This window comes from Halichoerus grypus, chromosome X, assembly GCF_964656455.1.
Source record: "Halichoerus grypus chromosome X, mHalGry1.hap1.1, whole genome shotgun sequence".
NCBI lineage: Eukaryota > Metazoa > Chordata > Mammalia > Carnivora > Phocidae > Halichoerus > Halichoerus grypus.
Genome location: NC_135727.1, coordinates 46,577,431 through 46,597,986, shown reverse-complemented (window position 1 = coordinate 46,597,986; position 20,556 = coordinate 46,577,431). Strand labels below are relative to the sequence as shown.

The following is a 20,556-nucleotide window of genomic DNA, read 5'->3' as shown; positions in this document are numbered from 1 at the left end:
ATTTAGGCTGGCCATGGGAGGCACACAGGAGACACTCAAACACTACATGATGAATGGAAGGATGAATGAATGAATGAATGAAGGAAGGAAAGATTTTGGAGAAAGCAGAAGATGAAACTGTGTTTTTATCTCTTCAGGGAGTTTCCATCCATATTTACCTTTTGAGATGGATTAGGATTATATTATATATCTGCTTTCTAATCTGATTTTTAAAATATTGTTGATTTTTATTATTAGAAAGTCATTTTTTTCCTTTCAATAAAAATACCCGTTTTCATTAATGTGGGTTGCAGTTTGAATATCATAGAGCAGGAATTTGGGGAATGAGAAAGCTCTTTGTGCTCCATCAACCAGATAGAGCTTTCTGGAAGTATCCTAGAGCAGGATATTGCTAAAGAACTTAGGAACTGCCTTCGACTTGAGAGAAGAGGAATAGGCAACCTGAACCCATCTTAGAAGGAGATGTGCGTGCGGAACATTCTTCAGAATAGGTCACATATTAGACCATAAAAACAAGCCTCAACAAATTAAAAAAGATAGAAATCATACCATGCATCTTTTCTGACTACAACGCTATGAAACTAGAAATCAACCACAAGAAAAAAATCTGGAAAGACCATAAATACAGGGAGGTTAAATAACACGCTATTAAACAATGAATGGGTCAACCGAGAAATCAAAGAAGAAATCAAAAAGTACAAGGACACAAACAAAAATGAAAACACGATTGTCCAAAACTTTGGGAAGCAGGAAAAGTGGTTCTAAGAGGGAAGTTTATAGCAATACAAGCCTACCTCAAGAAGCAAGAAAAATATCAAATAAACAACCTGACCTTACACCTAAAGGAGCTAGAAAAAGAAGAACAAACAAAAGCCAAAAATGGAAGAAGGAAGGAAATAATAAAGATTAAAGCAGAAATAAATGATATAGAAACTAAAAAAACAATAGAACAGATCAAAGAAACCAGGAGCTGGCTCTTTGAAAAGATCAACAAAATTGATAACGTCTAGCAAGACTCATCAAAACAAAAAAAGAAAGGACTCAAGCAAAATCACAAATGAAAGAGAAGTAACAAACACCACCAAAGAAATAAAAACAATTGTAAGAGAATATTATGAAAAGCTATATGCTAAGAAATTAGACAACCTAGAAGAAATGGATAAATTCTTAGAAATATATAACCTACCAAAACTGAAGTAGTAAGAAATAGAAAATTTGAACAGACCAATTACCAGCAAGGAGATTAAATCAGTAATCAAAAAAAATCACAACAAACAAAAAAAGTACAGGACCAGATAGCTTCACAGGTGAATTCTACCAAGCGTTTAAAGAAGAGTTCATACCTAATCTTCTCAAACTCTTCCAAAAAATAGAAGAGGAAGGAAAACTCCCAAATTCATTCTATGAGGCCAGTATCACCCGGATACCAAAACCAGATCAAGACATCACACATACACACACACACACACACACACACACACACACACACACAGAGAGAGAGAGAGAGAGAGAGAGAGAGAGAGAGAGAAAGACTACCACAAGCCAATATCTCCGATGAACGTGGACGCAAAAATTCCCCATAAAATATTAGCCAACCAAACATAATAATACATGAAAAAAATCATTCACCATGATCAAGTGGGATTTATTCCTGGGATGCAAGGGTGGTTCGATATTGGCAAATCAATCAACATGATACATCACATCAATAAGAGAAAGGGTAAAACCATATGATCATTTTGATAGATGCAGAAAAAGCATTTGACAAAGTACAGCATCCATTCATGATAAAAACTCTCAACAAGGTAGGTCTAGAGGGAACATACCTCAACATAATAAAGGCCATATATGAAAAACTCACAGCATCATAGTCAATGGGAAAAAACTGAGGGGTTTCTCCCTGTGGTCAGGAACAAGACAAGGATGTCCACCCTCACCGCTTGTATTCAACATAGTACTGGAAGTCCTAGCCACAGCAATCAGACAACACAAAGAAATAAAAGGCTTCCAGATTGGTAACGGAGAAGTAAAACTTTCACTATTTGCACATGATATAATACTATATATAGAAAACTTGAAAGACTCCACAAAAAAAAACTGCCAAAACTGATAAATGAATTCAGTAAAGTTGCAGGATACAAAATCAACACGCAGAAATCTGCTGCATTTCTATACACTAATAATGAAGCAGCAGAAAGAGAAATTAAGAAAAAAAATCCCACTTACAATTGCACCAAAAATATTAAGATACCCAGGAATAAACTTAACCCAAGAGGGGAAAAAACTAGTCTGAAAACCACAAAACATTGAAATGGAAAGGCATTCCATGCTCATGGATTGGAAGAACAAATATTATTAAAATGTATACACTACCCAAAGCAATATACAGATTTAATGCAATCCTTATCAAAATAACAACAACATTTTTTTTTTTTTTTTGCAGAGCTAGAACAAAGAATCCTAAAATTTATATGGATACACAAAGACTTAAATAGTCAAAGCAGTTTTGAAAAAGAAAAGCGAAGCTGGAGCCATCACAATTCCAGACTTCAAGTTATATTGCAAAGCTATAATCATGAAAACAGTATGATACCGACACAAAAATAGACACACAGATTAGTGGAACAGAATAGAGAGCCCAGAAATAAACTCACAATTATACGATCAATTAATCTTTGATGAAGTAGGAAAGAGTATCCAATGGGAAAAAGACAGTCTCTTTAACAAATTGTGTTAGAAAAACTAGTCAGCTACATGCAAAAGAATGAAACTGGACCACTGTCTTACCCCATTCACAAAAATAAACTTTAAATGGATTAAAGACCTAAATATGAGACCTGAATCCATAAAAACCCTAGAAGAGGGCATAGGCAGTAATGTCTTTGACATCAGTGTAACATCTTTTCTAGATATGTCTCTTGAGGCAAGGGAAATAAAAGCAAAAATAAACCGTTGGGACTACATCAAAATAAAAAGCTTCTGCACAGGGAAGGAAACAATCAACAAAACTAAAAGGCAGCCCACGGAATGGGAGAAGATATTTGCAAATGACATATTTGATAAAGGGCTAGTATCTAAAATACATGAAGAACTTTTACAACTCAATACCCAAAAAGCAAATAATCCAATTAAAAAATGGGCAGGAGACACAAAGAGACATTTCTCCAAAGAAGACATCCAAGTGGCCAACAGACACATGAAAAGATGCTCAACATCACTCGGCATCAGGGAAATGCAAATCAAAACTACAATGACATATCACCTCACACCTGTCGGAAGGGCTAAAATCAGTAACACAAGAAACAACAGGTGTTGGCGAGGATGAGGTGAAAAAGGACCCCTCCTGCACTGCTGGTGGGAATGCAAACTGGTGCAGCTGCTGTGGACAACGGTATGGAGTTTCCTCAAAATGTTAAAAATGGAACTACAACACGATCCAGTAATCACAATACGGGGTTTCTACCCACCAAATACAAAAACATTAATTCAAAGGGATACATGTTTGTACATTGGTACAAACATACTGATGTTTATTGAAGAATTATTTATAATAGCCAAATTATGGAAGCAGCCCAAGTGTCCATCAATAGGTGAAGGGATGAAGAAGTGGCATATATATATATGGGAGAGGGAGAAGCAGGCTTCCCGCATATATATATATATATATATATATATATATATATATATATGCCACTTCTTCATATATACATATATATATATATATATATATATATATATATGATGGACTATTACTCAGTCATAAAAAATGAAATCTCGCCATTTGTAATGACACGGATGGAGCTAAAGACTATGATGCTAAGCAAAATAAGTCAGTCAGGAAAGACAAATACCATATGACTTCATTCATATTTGGCATTTAAGAAACAAAACAAATGAGCAAAGAAAAAGAGAGAGAGGCAAACTGAGAAACAGACTCTTAATTAGAGAGAACAAACTGATGGTTACCAGAGGGGAGGTGGGTGGGGGAATGGGTTAAATAGGTGATGGGTATTAAGGAGAGCACTTGTGATGAGCACTGGGTGTTCTATGGAATTGTTGAATCACTATACTGTATACCTGAAACTAATATAACGCTATATGTTAACAAACTGTAATTAAACAAAAAAAAGGAGTTGTGTATGTTTGTGTGTAAGTATTTGGGGTTATAGATTTTAACATACTTTACACATATATTGGTTTATTTTTAAATAATAGGATCTTACTGTATAGTTTATAATTAGATTTTCCCATTGTAAAGTATATTGTGAGCACCTTTCAATATCAATACATATATTTTTCGTGATCAGTTTTTTGATTCAGTTTAAAACCAGCTGTTTTCTGTGTGTTGAAAGTATCAATACAATTATTTTTCACATTATGAGATCAATACGTGTTTCTTGAAATAAAATGAAACAATATAGCAATACATTATGTGAAGGCAAAATTTAACCTCTATGTCTCTTATGTCACAACCCTTTACTCCATAAAACCACTATTGCTAATAAGCTATGTGTCCTTCCAGATGTTTTTCCTTGCTAATTACTTATTAACTTAAATATATCAACAGATTATACAGATACACATGTAATTTTATATTCCTTTTGCTTTGCCAGTAGTATTCCTCTGTGAGATTTCTGCTTCTTAGTATTTATAAATTTCCATTTATCTCCATTATTATTTATAATTTTTTTTCATTTATAAGGCAATACAGCAGGTGTTTAAAAATGCACTGATGGGGGCACCTGGGTGGCTCAGTTGGTTAAGCATCTGCCTTAGGCTCAGGTCATGATCCTGGGGTCCTGGGATCAAGTCCGAGCCTGCTTCTCCCCCTCCCTCTGCCGCTCCCCCTGCTCGTGCTCTCTCTCCCTCTCTCTCTCAAATAAATAAAAGAAATCTTAAAAAAAAAAAGAAAATGCACTGGTGGGCATTCTTCACTGTCCTGACCATCTCTAGGTAAATTCCAGTGCCCTGAATAATTAGCTTCAAAGCCTAGGAGGCTGCAAGTTAATTTGGAAAGATCTTGGGCCTAAGGTACAGTATAGGTTTTGAGTCCCTCCTCTGTCACTTACAAGCCTGGAGACTAGGGGCAAGTTACTTAACCTATGAATCTTATAGTCTTCATCTGCTTAATGACAATAATTCTAGCTACCTTGAATGGTGGTTATTAAGAATACAGGAGACGAAATATAATAATGTTTATCCCATATAGTAGAAAGTATATAAATGTTATGTTCATTCTTCTTATTTCACCTTCCCAAATTGCAACACCAATACTTCTTCTTTATTTTTTTTTAAGATTTTATTTATTTGACAGAGAGAGACACAGTGAGAGAGGGAACACAAGCAGGGGGAGTGGGAGAGGGAGAAGCAGGCTTCCCGGGGAGCAGGGAGCCCGATGCGGGGCTCGATCCCAGGACCCTAGGATCATGACCTGAGCCGAAGGCAGACGCTTAACGACTGAGCCACCCAGGCGCCCCAACAACACCAATACTTCTGCCTGAACCCTACACCATCTCAGGAACCAGTTAATTCATGTGATCCCTTGCTTAGTTGTCTTAGCATAACGTGCACATTTCAGCCCACAATCATCAATACAAAAGATCATTGCATTAGTTACCGTATGTGCATGATACAGATGACACACTAAGAAAATAATCCAGTCCTTTCCTGTTGTTTCATTCTCCACATTAATTTTAGAGGTTTCCCATTGAGTCCTGGGAAGACAAGATGCTACAAGACAACAAAGCATAAGAGCCGTCTGTTTGAGAGGTATTTGCATTGAGATTCAGGTCATTGAGTTGCAGTTATATTCAAGTCACTTATCTTCTTTCAACTTCATTTGCATAACAAAGTAATGCTGTCTGCAAATTGTTAGTAACATGGATTTTAAATACACACAGTCCATCACCGTAACTTTGCCAATAACTGATTGTGCGAACTTGCACAAGTTACTTAATATTCTAAGTCTCTGTTTTATCTCTAAACAGAACATTATAGTACTACCTATTCTACATGGTGGTAGGGAAGAATTAAATAGATAACACATGGAACAGTCTTGGCCTAATGACTAGCACATAGTGAGTGCTCAGGTAATTTTAGCCATTATCGTTATTAGTGTTCCTGTCAGCCAGGGCCAGGATGAAGGCGAGGTAGGTGAGGCACGTGAGGCTCCTAGAGCACACAATTTAAGGGGACACTCACTCTCAGGATAGTACAAATGCTGATTCCACACCTGGAGAATATGGAGTGTCTTTTTGAGAGGGAGGGCTTCTTTTAGGCAGGCCCCACTCTGGTCCATAACAGGATTTCAGGTGGATGCTTTTTTGTTTTGTCTTGTTTTGTTTTGCCTACTAGGGAGGCCAGAGAACTCTGAGCATCTGCAGTGTGCTTGGCTCTGTGATTTCTCCCTTATGTATTTTACCTAATTTATTCATCACTCATAACTCTGATGTGGGTAACGGTCTCCTCCATTAGGAGGAGAAAGTGAACAGAAAAAAATGAAGTACCTTGTTTGGGGACACACATTCACTAAGTGGGTAAATAGAGATGAGAACAAGTGTCCTTCTGACTGTCAGCTCCATGTTTCTTCCAATATACGACAGAGACTCAGCTGTAAATCCCACATTTATAAACCAGGGGATATTTTCTTTTTGTGTTCATGTGTAACAAAATCGAAATGCATATGCTTTTTCTGATATGTATGTCCTAGTCCTTTCTCTTTCATTCGCCAGGTGTCTTATTTTGGGCAAGTTATTGAACTTCTCTGGGCTCCATTTTGTCACCTGTAAAAATAAGTGAGGTAGATATCATTGTCAGGAACTCCCTATTTCACATCCTATACTTTATTATTTTATTGTGCTTATCATTTAGCTTTGTGCTCTTCTGTCTTCTATAGTTTTATGGGAATAGAGGTTTATTTTGAAGAACCAACCTGGTCTGCAGTTTAAATTCTGGTGCTGGTGAGAAGGGACAGAGGTGTACCTCATTACTCCGTTATCACTTGAATACAGAAAGGGGGCCTCCAGTTTAGAAGAGGAGGACACCATAGATACGATGAGAGCACAGCTAGATTATATCTCTTAAAGCAAAAGACATACTTCAGATTGATGGGGACTTGAATGAACTCTGAATGCTTAACTGGGTCCTATTTTGCAGGAAAATGATAATAAAAAAACTTCAATTCACGGGAATTTAAAGTATTTTCACATTCTTCTCCTAAAGCTGGAATGGCACTCATGGTAATGAGTCTAAGGCCTGTGCCTTTGGCAGCAATTAACTCTAAGATACCATATAGTGGTTCCCTACAGTTGGGGACACTTGATTATAATATACAGCTCATTTTTAACCTTCACAATCCTGGATGATTGAAAAGCAGGGCAAGTAGAATTCAGATAAGTAAGGTCAAAAGAGGTGAAGGAATTTACCCAAAGTTGTCACAGAGATACTGAGTTTGGTCTGTTAGGACCCCCAAAGTTCTCCCAACTTAGCTGGACTCTCCAGAAGCCATGCCAAAGAAGGCTTCCCTGCCCCCCGCCATGAGTGTCTTGCCTTTTAAGGGACAAAGGAAAAATGATTCTCCAATGTTAACATTTAGAAAGTAAAATAAGAAGACAGGAAAACACATGGAACATAAGAAGTGCATGTAAAATGTTATTTATTTTTACCTCCCTCCACTCCCCCCTAGAATTTCCTGTGCCCTTGGGAAGGGAACTCTGACTTGAAGCAGAAAAACAGTTCTCTTTTAGGAGAGGACATTGGGCATAAAGAACAACAGGAATTCTAAATTGCATAGGTCACCCTTCCAGCGGTGAGGTAAGCCCAAATCTCTCCCAGAAATCTACCACTGTGTTATGTCAGAAAGGGCTATATAGAAACCCTTTCTTTTATGAGAATTCACTATGCTCAGATCATGATTAGATCTCAACAAATATTTGTCCAATTTAGTTGCGTTAAACTGACTCTTCAGTAAGGTTTTGTAGGTCTTAGTCAGCTATATTCAGTGGAAACCCTTTTAATAAGGTGACCACAAATTTCCACAAACCCATGGATGAAAAACCCAGCTTGATAAGATGGGACAAGTAGATAGACAAAAAGCAAAGGGAGGAGCTAAACATGAAATTTAGCCAGATAATCCACCAAGTCACTACTTTATCTGTGAGAAAATTTTTTATAGAAATGTAACACAGCTCAGTTAAAAATATGTTTCTCTGAATAAATATTTCCTGAATGAATGAATTAACAAGAGAGGGGCAGATTTGGGAGTCGTCATCAGCAAATAAAAAGAATACACTATTTCAATTTTTTCCTATACATTCAAAAGTTTTCAAATATCTTGTATCATAGTGTACATACTGCTTCATAATCTGTTATTAAAAAGTACAACGATTACTAGTGTTTCTTATAGAAATCAAGGCTTTTCTATTGCAGCAAAGGTTGTGTATTGAGATAATCGCCACCTGCTGGTCAGAGTCAGAACTACATCTCTCGATATCTCTGGGAGGAGGCTCTACAAGGATTTGGGGAGGGAGGGGCCTCTGTTCTGACCCACCAAACAGGGCTTGCTGGAGGCTTGAATGGCACAGGCAGGCCTTCCTGCAGAATCAGATACTGTTTAGTTCTCTGAGCTCTTGACAGGAAGTTCCACCCCTGTCTCAGATGAAGAGAAAGCCGTCAGTGTGAGTGTTTCTGAGGGAGTGTGTATCTGTGTGTGTGGGTGTGTAGTGTGTGCGTGTTTGTGCATATTTTGTATTTTGGGTCATATCTTTTAGACACATTTGCTTTATGATATGTACTTGCTCGTATACATAAGTGTATTATCAACAATAAATAGGATCATATTGTACATAGTGTATAATCTGCTTTTTATTGCTTAATAGTGAATGCTGTTCTAAATGAATAGATCTATAACATTATCTGTATGAGCTACATCATAACAAAATGTTTCTTGTGCTTTAAAAATTGTATTTCAATTACTTTTCTGAGTTATAAAATTGATATATATGTACATTAGGACATCAAATCATAGAGAAATGTATAAATAGAGGTGAAACTGCTGTTTGCCCTCCTAAGATAAATGTTCTTAATAGAGTGTTAATATATTCTACAAATGTTTTTATCCCAATATAATGGTACTAGCATATATAAGTACTTTTGTGCAAATACATGCACTATATATATGAACAATATAAATATACAGCTATACATATCTGTTATTCAGCAAAAAGAAAAAGGACAACATGCTAATCTACATCTTTTCTTTTTTTTCTTATGAAATCTTAGGATTTTTATTTGTATTTCTTTCATTATTGTGTTTGGGTTATCTTTTTATTGATTTGTTGGGCACTTCCACAGCTTTTTATGAAAATTACAAGTTACCCTTTACTCATCTCTTACTATTCAAAAGGAATTATTTATATTGAGGATGACCATATAATTTATTGTTTGAACTGGGCACTTTTTTTAAAGATTTTATTTATTTATTTGATAGAGAGAGACACAGCGAGAGAGGGAACACAAGCAGGGGGAGTGGGAGAGGGAGAAGCAGGCTTCCCGGGGAGCAGGGAGCCCGATGCGGGACTTGATCCCAGGACCCTGGGATCATGACCTGAGCCAAAGGCAGACTTTTAACGACTGAGCCACCCAGGCGCCCCTGAACTGGGCACTTTTGAGAGTGAAGGTTGCACTGTTAAACAACAGACATGAATTGGGAGCATGTCAAACCATATGGTCACTTTCTCATTTATCATGAATATTAACTCAATGTCTATAGTATATGTGAATGATTTTCCTTCCCATTTTATATTTTGTTTTATTTTCTTGCAATGTAAGTGTTTTAAAATCTTACTGATTTTTATTATTAAAAACAATATGGTTAATTATAAATGTTTGAAGAATACACTGGGGTGGAGTAATTGCCAGTCTACTGGGAGGTTAGATAGAGAAAGCATTCAAAGCCCATGAGGCCACAGGAAGCAGAGAGAAAAGGTCAGGTTTTAGAACAAGTCCAGGTTTAGAGTTCCTGGTCTGTAATTTACAATATTACTAACCTGAATTTATTGGCTTGAGCTCTAGGTTATGAAGAGGATAGTAATCTCTATCCTGAAAGTTCGTTTTTGGGATTAAATGAAATGAGATATGAAATTACTATGATATAGAATGAATTTGATGAATGTTTATTTTCATCACCTAGGTCACCTTCCTAGTTGTTTAAAAGCCCGAGCTTCTGTACAAGCTCCACGCACTGCCTCAGGGATCAGCCAACAGATTTGGTCCCATATCCAGGTGCCTTGGCACAAGGGGCGGGATTTCATCTCCTCTGTCATCTTCATCACCCAGACGGGTTGTTGAGTGAGTACTCAAGGGGCCACAAGGGCAGGGGAGTGTGATCCAACCATTTCTCCAGCCTTAGAAGCCCATCTTCCAGAACGGAGGCTGCTCTGTATCTATTGTGGGGAGAGGGCAAGAGCTGGAACCTCCATTCCTGCCTCTTACAAGATCTATGTATAACTCTGGAAAATTTATTTACTCTCTGTGAACCTGAATTCTGCTGCTGTAAAATGGGAAGAATTTGATACCTTTCCCACAGAATTGTGTGAGGAAAATGAGAAAACTTAAGGAAGTGTTTGGCATATAGTATGCAACTTAAAAGAAGTTTGTCCTGCCCACCTTGACTTTTCTGTACCATAAAAGAGACTGACATAAAGCAAAGAGCAGAACTGTCAGATTATTTGGAAATGTAGCAAGAATAAATGAAATGTTTAAATACATAATGTATGAAGTTGAGTGCCATTTCTGTGCTGTGGAATGAGTTATCTGAGGAAGTTGGGGAAAGGGAAGACAGCCATTGCCCTATTTCCTTTTATTCCATGTGATTTCCTGTCCCTGTTACTTCACTTTCTATTTGAACATCCAAAGAAACAGTGTTCCCTGAGCCCTGGAAAGAGGAGACAGTACAGACGAACTAAGCACGATAATGAACCTCAGGACCTTGGATGAGTCATTTCCCCTGTGCTGGCCTCACCTCTAATATGGAGTCACACGCACGTTGGGGGTTTGGGCCAACCATTTTCTGGTTGCATGACCTTTGGCAAATTCCTTAATTTATTTGAGCCCCATTAAAAAAATCTTTCAAATGGTTGTTATAACAGCAATAACCTACAAATTGAGTTGTAATGAAAATTAAAAGAAAAAACACATGTAAAACATTTAGTGAAATGTCTGGCACTAAGGGCTCAATAAATGTTATCTTTATGTTCCTTTATTATTAGCTTTCTCAAACCAATCAGAAGAAGGATAAAGGGCTTGTGCTTGGGAAGAGATGTAGAGTATTACCTTGGATGACAAGGTTCTACAAAGATGCAGTATTAAAACAGTCCAATCCTGGTGCAAGAATTGACATATATGTTAATGAGACAGAATAGAAAAATAATCAGTAGAACCAAGTGCATGGGAACATTGAGTATTTGATAAATTGCTTGAGAATTCATAGTCAATAAGAATTGGTGCTGGATCATTGGTAAATTTCTGCAAAGGAAATGGAGATCTTATCCTCACGCCAAATGATATAATGTGAAGGTTAAAAAATTAGTACACAATACCATATATCCATCCGATGTGACTCTAGTCACATAAAAGGTATGTGTAGCTGACATGAATGTGCATATATGTGGATGTTTCTGACTGCAAGGGGATGTTGCAAACCATGAACACTGTTTATCAGTGAGAGTAAGATTGGAGGTTATTTGTATCTTTATATAGTTGCCTGTGCTTTTGATAATATCCGAAATGAACATGAGTTACTTTCATAGTTAGAAACAAAGCTCATGAATGCTTTTATAGTTAAAGAACACAAGGCAGTGTGATGAGTTGAAAAGATAAAAAGGCTTTGTGGTCATACGCACTTTGTGTTCTTATCTGAGTTCTGCACATTACTAAGGAGTGACCCATAGGTAAGATACTTAACCCCTCTGTGCTTCAGTTTCCTCATTCTGAAAAGGAGGAAAGTAACCCTTTCTTCACAGGGTTATTGAAGTAATTTGATAGAATATCAAAATATAGATTAACGTGCTGTGTTTTATTCTGAAGTGTACCTGGGATCCCATTCCAACTCTGTTACTTACTCCTGCAAATTTCTTCACCCCTCTGAACCTCAGTTTGCATATCTTTAAATGTAGTGATAATATTGATCTTGAAAAGGCACTCTCCCTCAGTAACTATTTCCTTGAATATTATACATAATAGTAATAGAAAATAAAGAGACGGTTATTTCTGACTAGTGGCAGAAGAACTAATGGTAATTGTTATTTTTTTCAAGTGATTCTTACTTTCTTCTTTTTAATTAAATATTTTTTAAGATTTATTTATTTGAGAGAGAGAGAATGAGAGAGAGCATGCACATGGGGGGAGGGGCAGAGGGAGAGGGAAGAGAGAGAATCCTGAGGAGACTCCCCGCTGAGCACGGAGCCCAACTTGGGCCTCGATCTCACAACCCTGAGATCATGACCTGAGTTGAAATCAAGAGTCCTATGCCTAACTGACTGAGCCACCCAGGCGCCCCAAATTAAATATTTTATATCTGAGAAGCCTTGATCCAGCCATTCTGCCCTGAGGAATTTATCTTACAGCAAAACTTGTTACAAGAATTTCCTATTTGAAACAATGGTACAATCATGGTGATTGTGCATATATCTTTAGAACTTGTTTAAGATTTTCCATAGGATAAATTCCTGAGAGTAAAAATTTTCATCCAAAGCATATGGCATTGTCAAATGCAGATTTAAAATGTTCAGTACTGATTTCCACTCCCACCAACAATGGGTGAGAGCTCTTTCCCCACAGTCATCCAGTAAGTTAAAAAGGGTAAACCTTTTTTGCATGTTGACCCAGCAATTCCTTTTGCAGGAATTTTTTCCTGCAGGACAATCCACAGCTCTATATTGCAGGGGTTTACCCCATGGTTGAAGCAGAAGGACCAAGGGACAAGAGAGTGGAGGATCACTGAAGTGAAACAGCTGAAGTGATGGGCCATGCATTTTAAGCTGGATTAGAAAGGAGGGTGCAGATTTAAGGAGCTGATTCACTGGGAGAAAGTAGAAGGGTCAGATGATGGGTTCCATGGTCCATGCCCCCATTCACTGCTTCCCCAGAGAGCGTGCACATGGGGGGGAGGGGCAGAGGGAGAGGGAAGAGAGAGAATCCTGAGGGGACTCCCTCTGGGGAACCCAAGGAACTCTGGGCACCTGTTCTGTGCCTGGAGCTGGGATTGTTGCTGTACACTGTTTTACCTCCCTTAATCCTCATGACAGTTTGATTTTTCAGCTCTATATTCTAGATGAGGAAACTGAAGCTCCAACAGGTGAAGAGCTGTATTTCATTGAATATAAGATGCCATCACTTTTAAGACACAAGCTATTTTAGATATTACCAAGAAAGATAAAATGCTTGCTGTAGTAATGCTAAGACCAGTGATTGAAGTGTTAAAAAGTGAAACAAATGTGTATTTTAGAATGGATTAAATGCAACAGCCGGTGTAGGGTTGTTCATCCGTTCTGTGGAAAAATTGTGATTGGAGGCTATCCTTTTCTGATATCAGTCAGACTCCATGTTCTTGACATAATACAAATAAGACAAATCAGGTATTGTTTTCTCCTCTCATTACCTTATTGTGTGGTACAGTAGAAATATTTGTATTCCTTTCTGATAGCTACGTGCTAGTCTTTTCCCTCCTGCATAGTGGTTCTATGACCTTGGGCAAGTCACTGCATTATCTGTGTGCCATATTTTCCTCAGTTGTAGGTATTAAAAAGAGGGATTCTGTCATCAGGATCACTTTAACCCATTTACATTGACTTTCCTGATACTCAGCCTTACATTACTTTGCCTCCCTCCAATCTGTTACTTACAGAACAATTTAAAAAGAATCACTTAATACCTTCTGATTAGGGTCCAGGATTGTTTGGGGTGGGGTGAAATGGTGAAGGGTAGAGGGTGTTCTCTTTGAAAGATGCCTACAGTCACATGGCTAAGTAATGGGATTTACTCTTTCATTCTTCTGCTTAATGGAATCCACATTACCATATATGGAGCTTTCTTAATCCAGAACACGTACATTCAGAAACAAGTGGAAAGTGCCAGAGTGTTGGAAGTAAGTCAAGCAAAACCTGGTAAGGGCTTGCCTATAAAATACATGGAAAGATTACTAAAAGGTAGAAAATAAGTGGTTTTGGTTGCGCTTTAAAATTCTAGTTGAAAAAAAAAAGAAAGCTGAGGGAGGATGCAAGCAAGGCCATTCAAAAGTTTTATTCATTTTCTTTTAATACCATTATTTTAATAATAATATTATCCTTTTAATGTCAACAATACAGACATGTGTAAAGTAAAATTACAGATTATTGTTTCCCTGTCTCTGTATTTCCTGATCTCTCTGGATTGCTAAGTACTATCCTACAGAAATGATCCTTGTATAAGATTATTTGTTATTGTTGGTTTGTAAGTAAAATTTAAAATTCTCAATGTGCATGGACTTGGAACACTGTTTTTCTCCTCTTAAAAATGTAGGGACCAAGTGGATAAATATGCTAAAGTGAGACACGTCACAAAATGCACTTTCAGAAAGGAGTAGGGTGCAGAATATTCCAGGAGAAAGACAAATGAGAGAGCTTCAAAATACAAAATAAGGCCATTTTTAATGTTTATATTGTGTGCATTGTAAAAGAATATTGCTCACCGTATGTGCCTTTAACAATTCAAAAAATAAGTGAGCATATAAAGTAAAATCTGAAAATATCCATCACTTACCAAGACCTTGTTGTATAATGCTATGTATCTGCTTTTGTGTACCTGCAGATTGAAGCATTTGGCTGATTCTGTTTTTACAAGGACTCTGAAAAGTTATTTCTTGCTTACAAGAGAAAAGTGGGGCATCATGTTGCCTCTGACCCATATGAAGGCATTTCTATCATTCATAGCACCCACTCAGAAAAAGAAGCTTCACACTGCTTCACATTTCATCCCTTTTCAGTCTAAGGGGCTTCTAGAAGTCCATCCCTGACCAGACCTTCAGGATGAAGAGCTGAGGCCACCCAGAACTGAAAACAGTCAAAGATATTTGAATCTTCTAGAAACTTTCATAGACTGTGTGGTATCTTTTTCTTGATTTATATAATAGATTACATATTCTTCATCAATTCTGGATACTAATCCTTTGTTCATTATATTTGTTGCAAATATATTTTTCTACTTTGAGGCTTGCCTTTTCATGCATTTTAAAATGCATGTTTTGAAAAAAAATAAAATGCAGGTTTTGATACACAAGTTTTCTATTTCATTGTAATTTAATTATCAGTCATTTGCTTTATGGTTTGTACTTTTTGTGTCTTGTTTTAGGAAGTTTTCCTACCCCAGTGTCAAAAAATTAATTCCTATATTTACCTCTATGTGTTTCAAGATTTTTTTTAGATTTAGTCTTTAATCCATCTGGGACAGAATTTTTATGGGTGTGAGATACAGAAGCAATTTTACTGTATTTCTTGTACATATAAATAAACAATTGTCCCAATACCACATACTGAATAACTTATCTCCTCCCACTGACCTGATCTGCTACCTCTGTAAAAGGTTGAGTTCCCGTATGTGTATGGTTCTGCTTCTAAGCTCTCTCTGGTGTTCCAGTGGCTTAAATGTATATAAGGTTGCCAGATTTAGCATGCAAAATACATACCATTGTTTATCTGAAATTCCAATTTAACTGGACTTTCTGTATTTTATCTGGCAAACCTATTTGTCCCTGTGCCTATATCGCACTGTCTTAATTACTATAGATTTCTAATGGGTCATGGTGTCTGGTAGGGCATGTTTCCCTATCTTGTTTCTGGCTTCAGAATTATCTTGGTTATTGCTGGCACTTTTGCTCTTTCCAATACACTTTAGAATCAGCTTGTAAATTTTTTGACATTTATATTATGGGCTAGTATGTCAATTTTTGTAAATGTTTCCTTTACAAAATGCTTGAGAAGAATTTGATTTCTCTAAATGTTGGTGTAGAATCCTATGGTCCATTAGATGAAGATGTTAATTTCACTTTTTCAAGTCTTCTATGTATTTACTGATTTTTTACCTGCTTGATATATCAATTACTGGGAGAGGAATGTTAAGAACTCTCACTATAATGGTAGATTTGTCAATTTCTCTTTGTAATTTGTCGATTTTTGCTTTGTAGGTTTTGGAGCTGTGTTATTAGGAAGCATAAAAGCATATAACTGTGATGCCTTCCAGGAGAATTATACCTTTCATCATTCTGTACTGACCCTCATTATCTTTAATAAAGCTTTTTGCCTTAAAGACTGTTTTTTTTTTTCTGGCAATAATATAGCTACATCAGGTTTCTTTGTTCAGTATTTGCCTGACCTATCTTTTTCTGTCCTTTTACTTTCAACATTTCGATGCTGTTATTTTTCGGTAGTAAATCTTGTTAACTCCATATATCTGGAATTATTTTTTCATTTCTCTGCCGTTATATTTTAGGCGTCTTTTGCAAATCAATCAAATATTGTCTTTTAACAAGTGGCTGGGTTAGTGTTTTTATATTTAGTATAATTTCTTATGTATTTGGAGTTATTTATGCCATTTGATTTTGTCCTTTCTATTTTCCTGCTTTTCCTATGCTCCTCTTTTTTCTAGTTTCTTGGAATCTTATGGATTCTTTTAGGCTTTTTGCCCTTTAAAATCCTTGGTTTAATTCTACCCCTTTGGAAATTATACATTAACTTACTATTATTTTAGCCGTTATCATTACATTTTTAAAATAATTTGCTCACTTTATTTTAAAATCATAATGTTTGCATAGAGGGGAAGGAAAATAACTGAATGTTAACAATTGCTGTCTTAATTGTTTTTAAATGTTTCCTGTGGTTTCTGACAAGTATTCTTCTCTAAGTGTTCTATCAGCCTCTTCAACTCAGAACTGGTCTTAAAAGTGGTCTATTTTTTCAGCTCAAGTTATTGAAGTATACTTTACATATAGTCACTCTGGCTCTTCTTAGGTGTTCAGTTCTATAAGTTTGACAAAGCATACAATTGGTTGGCATCCTCCACCACAATGGAGATATAAACATTTATTATCATCTGGTAAAGTTCAATCTCCTCTCCCCTTCCACCTGTCTCTGACAATCTCTGATCTTATTTTTATCCCCATAGTTTAATCTTTTCCAGAATGTCATAGAAAACTATCATATAGTAAATATTCTTTTTTGGGGTGGGGGTATGGCTTATTTCACTAAGCATAATTATTTTGAAATTCACCCATGTTGTAGCTTACAACAGTACTTCATTTTGTAATTGCCAAATAATACCCTATTGAATGAATATACTACATTTTGTTTATCCATTTGCTTTTTTCCCACTTTTTTCTATTATAAATAATGCTGCAGTGAACATTTGTGTACAAGATTTTGTGTGAACTTATGTTTTATATCTTTGGGGATTTTGTCAAATCTGAAGACTGCTTTGAGTAATATTGCTATCTCAACAATATTATGTTTTCTAACCATAAACAAGGAAGGAATGTCTTTCCATTTATTTAGGTCTTCTTTAATTTTTTTCAGCAATGTTTTGTAGTTTTCATTGTACATATCTTTCACCTCCTTGGTTAAATTTATTTCTGGGTACTCTATTTCTTTGAATGCTATTGTAAATCAAATTGTTTTCTTAATTTCCTCTTCAAATTGCTTATTGCTCGAGTATAGAAATACAACTGATTTTTGTGTGTTGATCTTATACTCTGAAACTTTGTTGAATTAGTTTATTAGCTATAGTAGCTTTTTTTGTGGATTCTTAGGGATTCTGTATATATGACCATGTCACCTGTTAGTAGAAATAGTTTTAAGTCTTCCTTTCCAATTTAGATGTCTTTTAATTCTCTATTTGCCTAACTGCTCTGACTAGAACTTTCAGTACTATGTTGAATAGCAGTGGTGAAAGCGGACATCCTTGTCATGTCATCGATCTTAGGCGGAAAATTTTCAGTTGCTCACCACTGAGTATAACGTTAGCTTTGAGTTTTCTATAAATGTCCTTTATCATGTTGGGGAAGTGCCCTTCTATTTCGAGTTTTCTGAGTGCTTTTATCTTAAATGGGTGTTCCATTTTGTCAAATGCTTTTTCTGCCTCAATTGAGATGATTGTGGTTTTTTTCCCCCTTTTTTCTATTAATGTGGCATAGTACATTTATTGATTTTTTTTGTGGAGGAATACTGGCCTTATAGAATAAGTTAGGGAGTATTCCCTTTTCCTCTTTTTTTTGGGAAGAGTTTGAGAAAGATTGGTAATATTTTTTTAAATGTTTGATAATAATCACCAATGAAGTTATCTGGTCCTAGGTTTTTCTTTTTGGGAAGTGTTAATTACCAATTCAATTTATTTACTTGTTACAGATCTGTTGAGATTTTCTTTTCTTTTCTTTTTGAGTCATTTGTGGTCATTTGTGTTTTTCTAGGAATTTGTCCATTTCACCTAGGTTATATAACTTTTTGGCATATCATTGTTCATAGTATTCTTTTATAATACTTTTTATTAAATTTCTGGAAGGTCAGTGGTAATGCCCCCATTTTAATTATTGATTTCAGTTGTTCAAAGCTTCTCTCTTTTGTCATTCTAGCTAAAGATTTGTCAATTTATTGGTCTTTTCAAAGAACCAATTTTTGGTTTTGTCAATTGTATTGTTTTTCTATCTTCTATTCACTTATCTCTGTTCTAATATTTACTATTTCTTTCCTCTACTATGTTTGGATTTAGTTTGCTCTTTTTTCCCTGTTTCCTTAAGGTGTAAAAGTATGTTACCGATTTGAAATCTTTTTCGTTTTTAATGTAAATATTTATAGCTATAAATTCCCTCTGGGTACTGTTTTCACTTCATCCCATAAGGTGTTGTGGTATGTTGTGTTTTCATTTTCATTTGTTTCAAAGTATTTTCTAATTTATTTTGTAATTTTTTTACCCATTGATAGTTTAAGAGGGCATTGTTTAATTTTCACCAACTTGTGAATTTTCTAGTTTTCATTGTGTTATTGATTTCTAGTGTCATGCCGTTGTGGTCAGAAAAGATAGTTTGTATGTTTTTGATCTTTTAAAAGTTTTTGAGGCTCATACTGTGACATAAAGGTCTATTCTGGAGATTGTTCCATGTGCACTTTGAGATGAATGACAAAATAAAAGCACAGCATACCAGGACATATGCAATGCAGCTAAAATACTTTAAGAAGGAAATCTGTAACTCCGCTTACATTGGAATCCCACTGTCTACTCCTCTGATTGTACTTTCCCATTCCTTAGAGGTAAACACTCTATTGAAATTGGTTTTTTTGATCCTCGTGGTTTTCTTTATACTTTCATTACCAATGACTGCATCTCTAATCAGAATGGATCTCATGATGTAGGTGTCCTTGCACTCCTTACTATTGTTACACCACCTTATGTTTCTGAGATGCTCTATGTGCAGATTCCTGTAGTTATATTTCATTGATGCTTCACCACTGTGCATGATTCCAATGATTATACCACCATGTATTTTTTTGGTGTTCTATTAATGGGCATTTCCCCCTAAAGATTTATTATCACAATGTATCAAAGAATATTCTTGTTATTTGTTTCCTTGTGCTCACCTGTCAATTATTTTTTCACATTGTGTACCAAGGTTGTGCAATTGCTGGATCATTACGTAGGATCACACTCAGCTTCACTACATACTTACTAAGAGTTACCACATTGCTCTTCAGAGTGGCTGTACACTCACCAGTAGTACCTATCATTTTCATTTGCTCAAATCATGCATCTAAAGGGGATGTTGCATTTCTGGTTCCAAACTTGGGCTCTGGAGTTAGGCAAACAGGGGAGATGATGATGGTTTTGTCTCTTAGTGGCTGAGTGAGCCTAAGGAATCTACTTAACTTCTCTCAACCTCACCTTCTTGAGGTTTAGAAAGAAATTCTGACTCCTACCTCAAGGGATCATTGTGAAGAGTTCAGGAAGAAATCTTTGTAAAGATTCCAACATGTTATTTGGTGTATCATCCACAATGCCAATGTTTGCTTCCTTCCCATCCCAACTGCTCCAGTCTTTGACAGGGATGAGGTTTCTTACCTCAATAGCATCACCACGTTTTAGTGAATATTTGCCAATGTAAGAAGAAGGGAAACACACATACTCATCCGTTTAACATAGGTATTTCAGTGCCATCTCTGTGACATGCGGTGTTATGGAGCTGCGCTGGGGCAAAGTCCTTATCCTTTCCATGGAACAATTCTGCTTTTTCTGTCCTCAGTTGGTGCCCTCTATGTTCGCATCAGGACTGCACATGACCTGGGTGTCTGGGAAGATCTTGATGCCCAGGAAGAGGTGACTGGGGATCTACTGGGAGGAACACTGGAATGCGCGTCAGGAGCTCTTCCTGGGACTCAATGCCTGAGCCATCCCAGGGTAAGTTCCTTCCCCTGCATGTCCTACACTGTCACATGGGTGTTCACTGAGCATCTGTCACTCTTCACACCTTCGGTGGCCCAGGGG

The 20,556-nt window shown here is 36.5% G+C and overlaps 1 long non-coding RNA gene across 1 annotated transcript; it reads left to right on the top strand.

Moving 5' to 3' along the window:
- The first annotated feature begins 8,561 nt into the window (after positions 1-8,561).
- Positions 8,562-16,338, top strand: LOC118518489 (uncharacterized). The gene is made up of 3 exons (XR_004908650.2): positions 8,562-8,675; positions 10,190-10,347; positions 14,845-16,338. It is a non-coding gene; the product is annotated as an uncharacterized LOC118518489 (long non-coding RNA).
- The last annotated feature ends 4,218 nt before the right edge of the window (positions 16,339-20,556 follow it).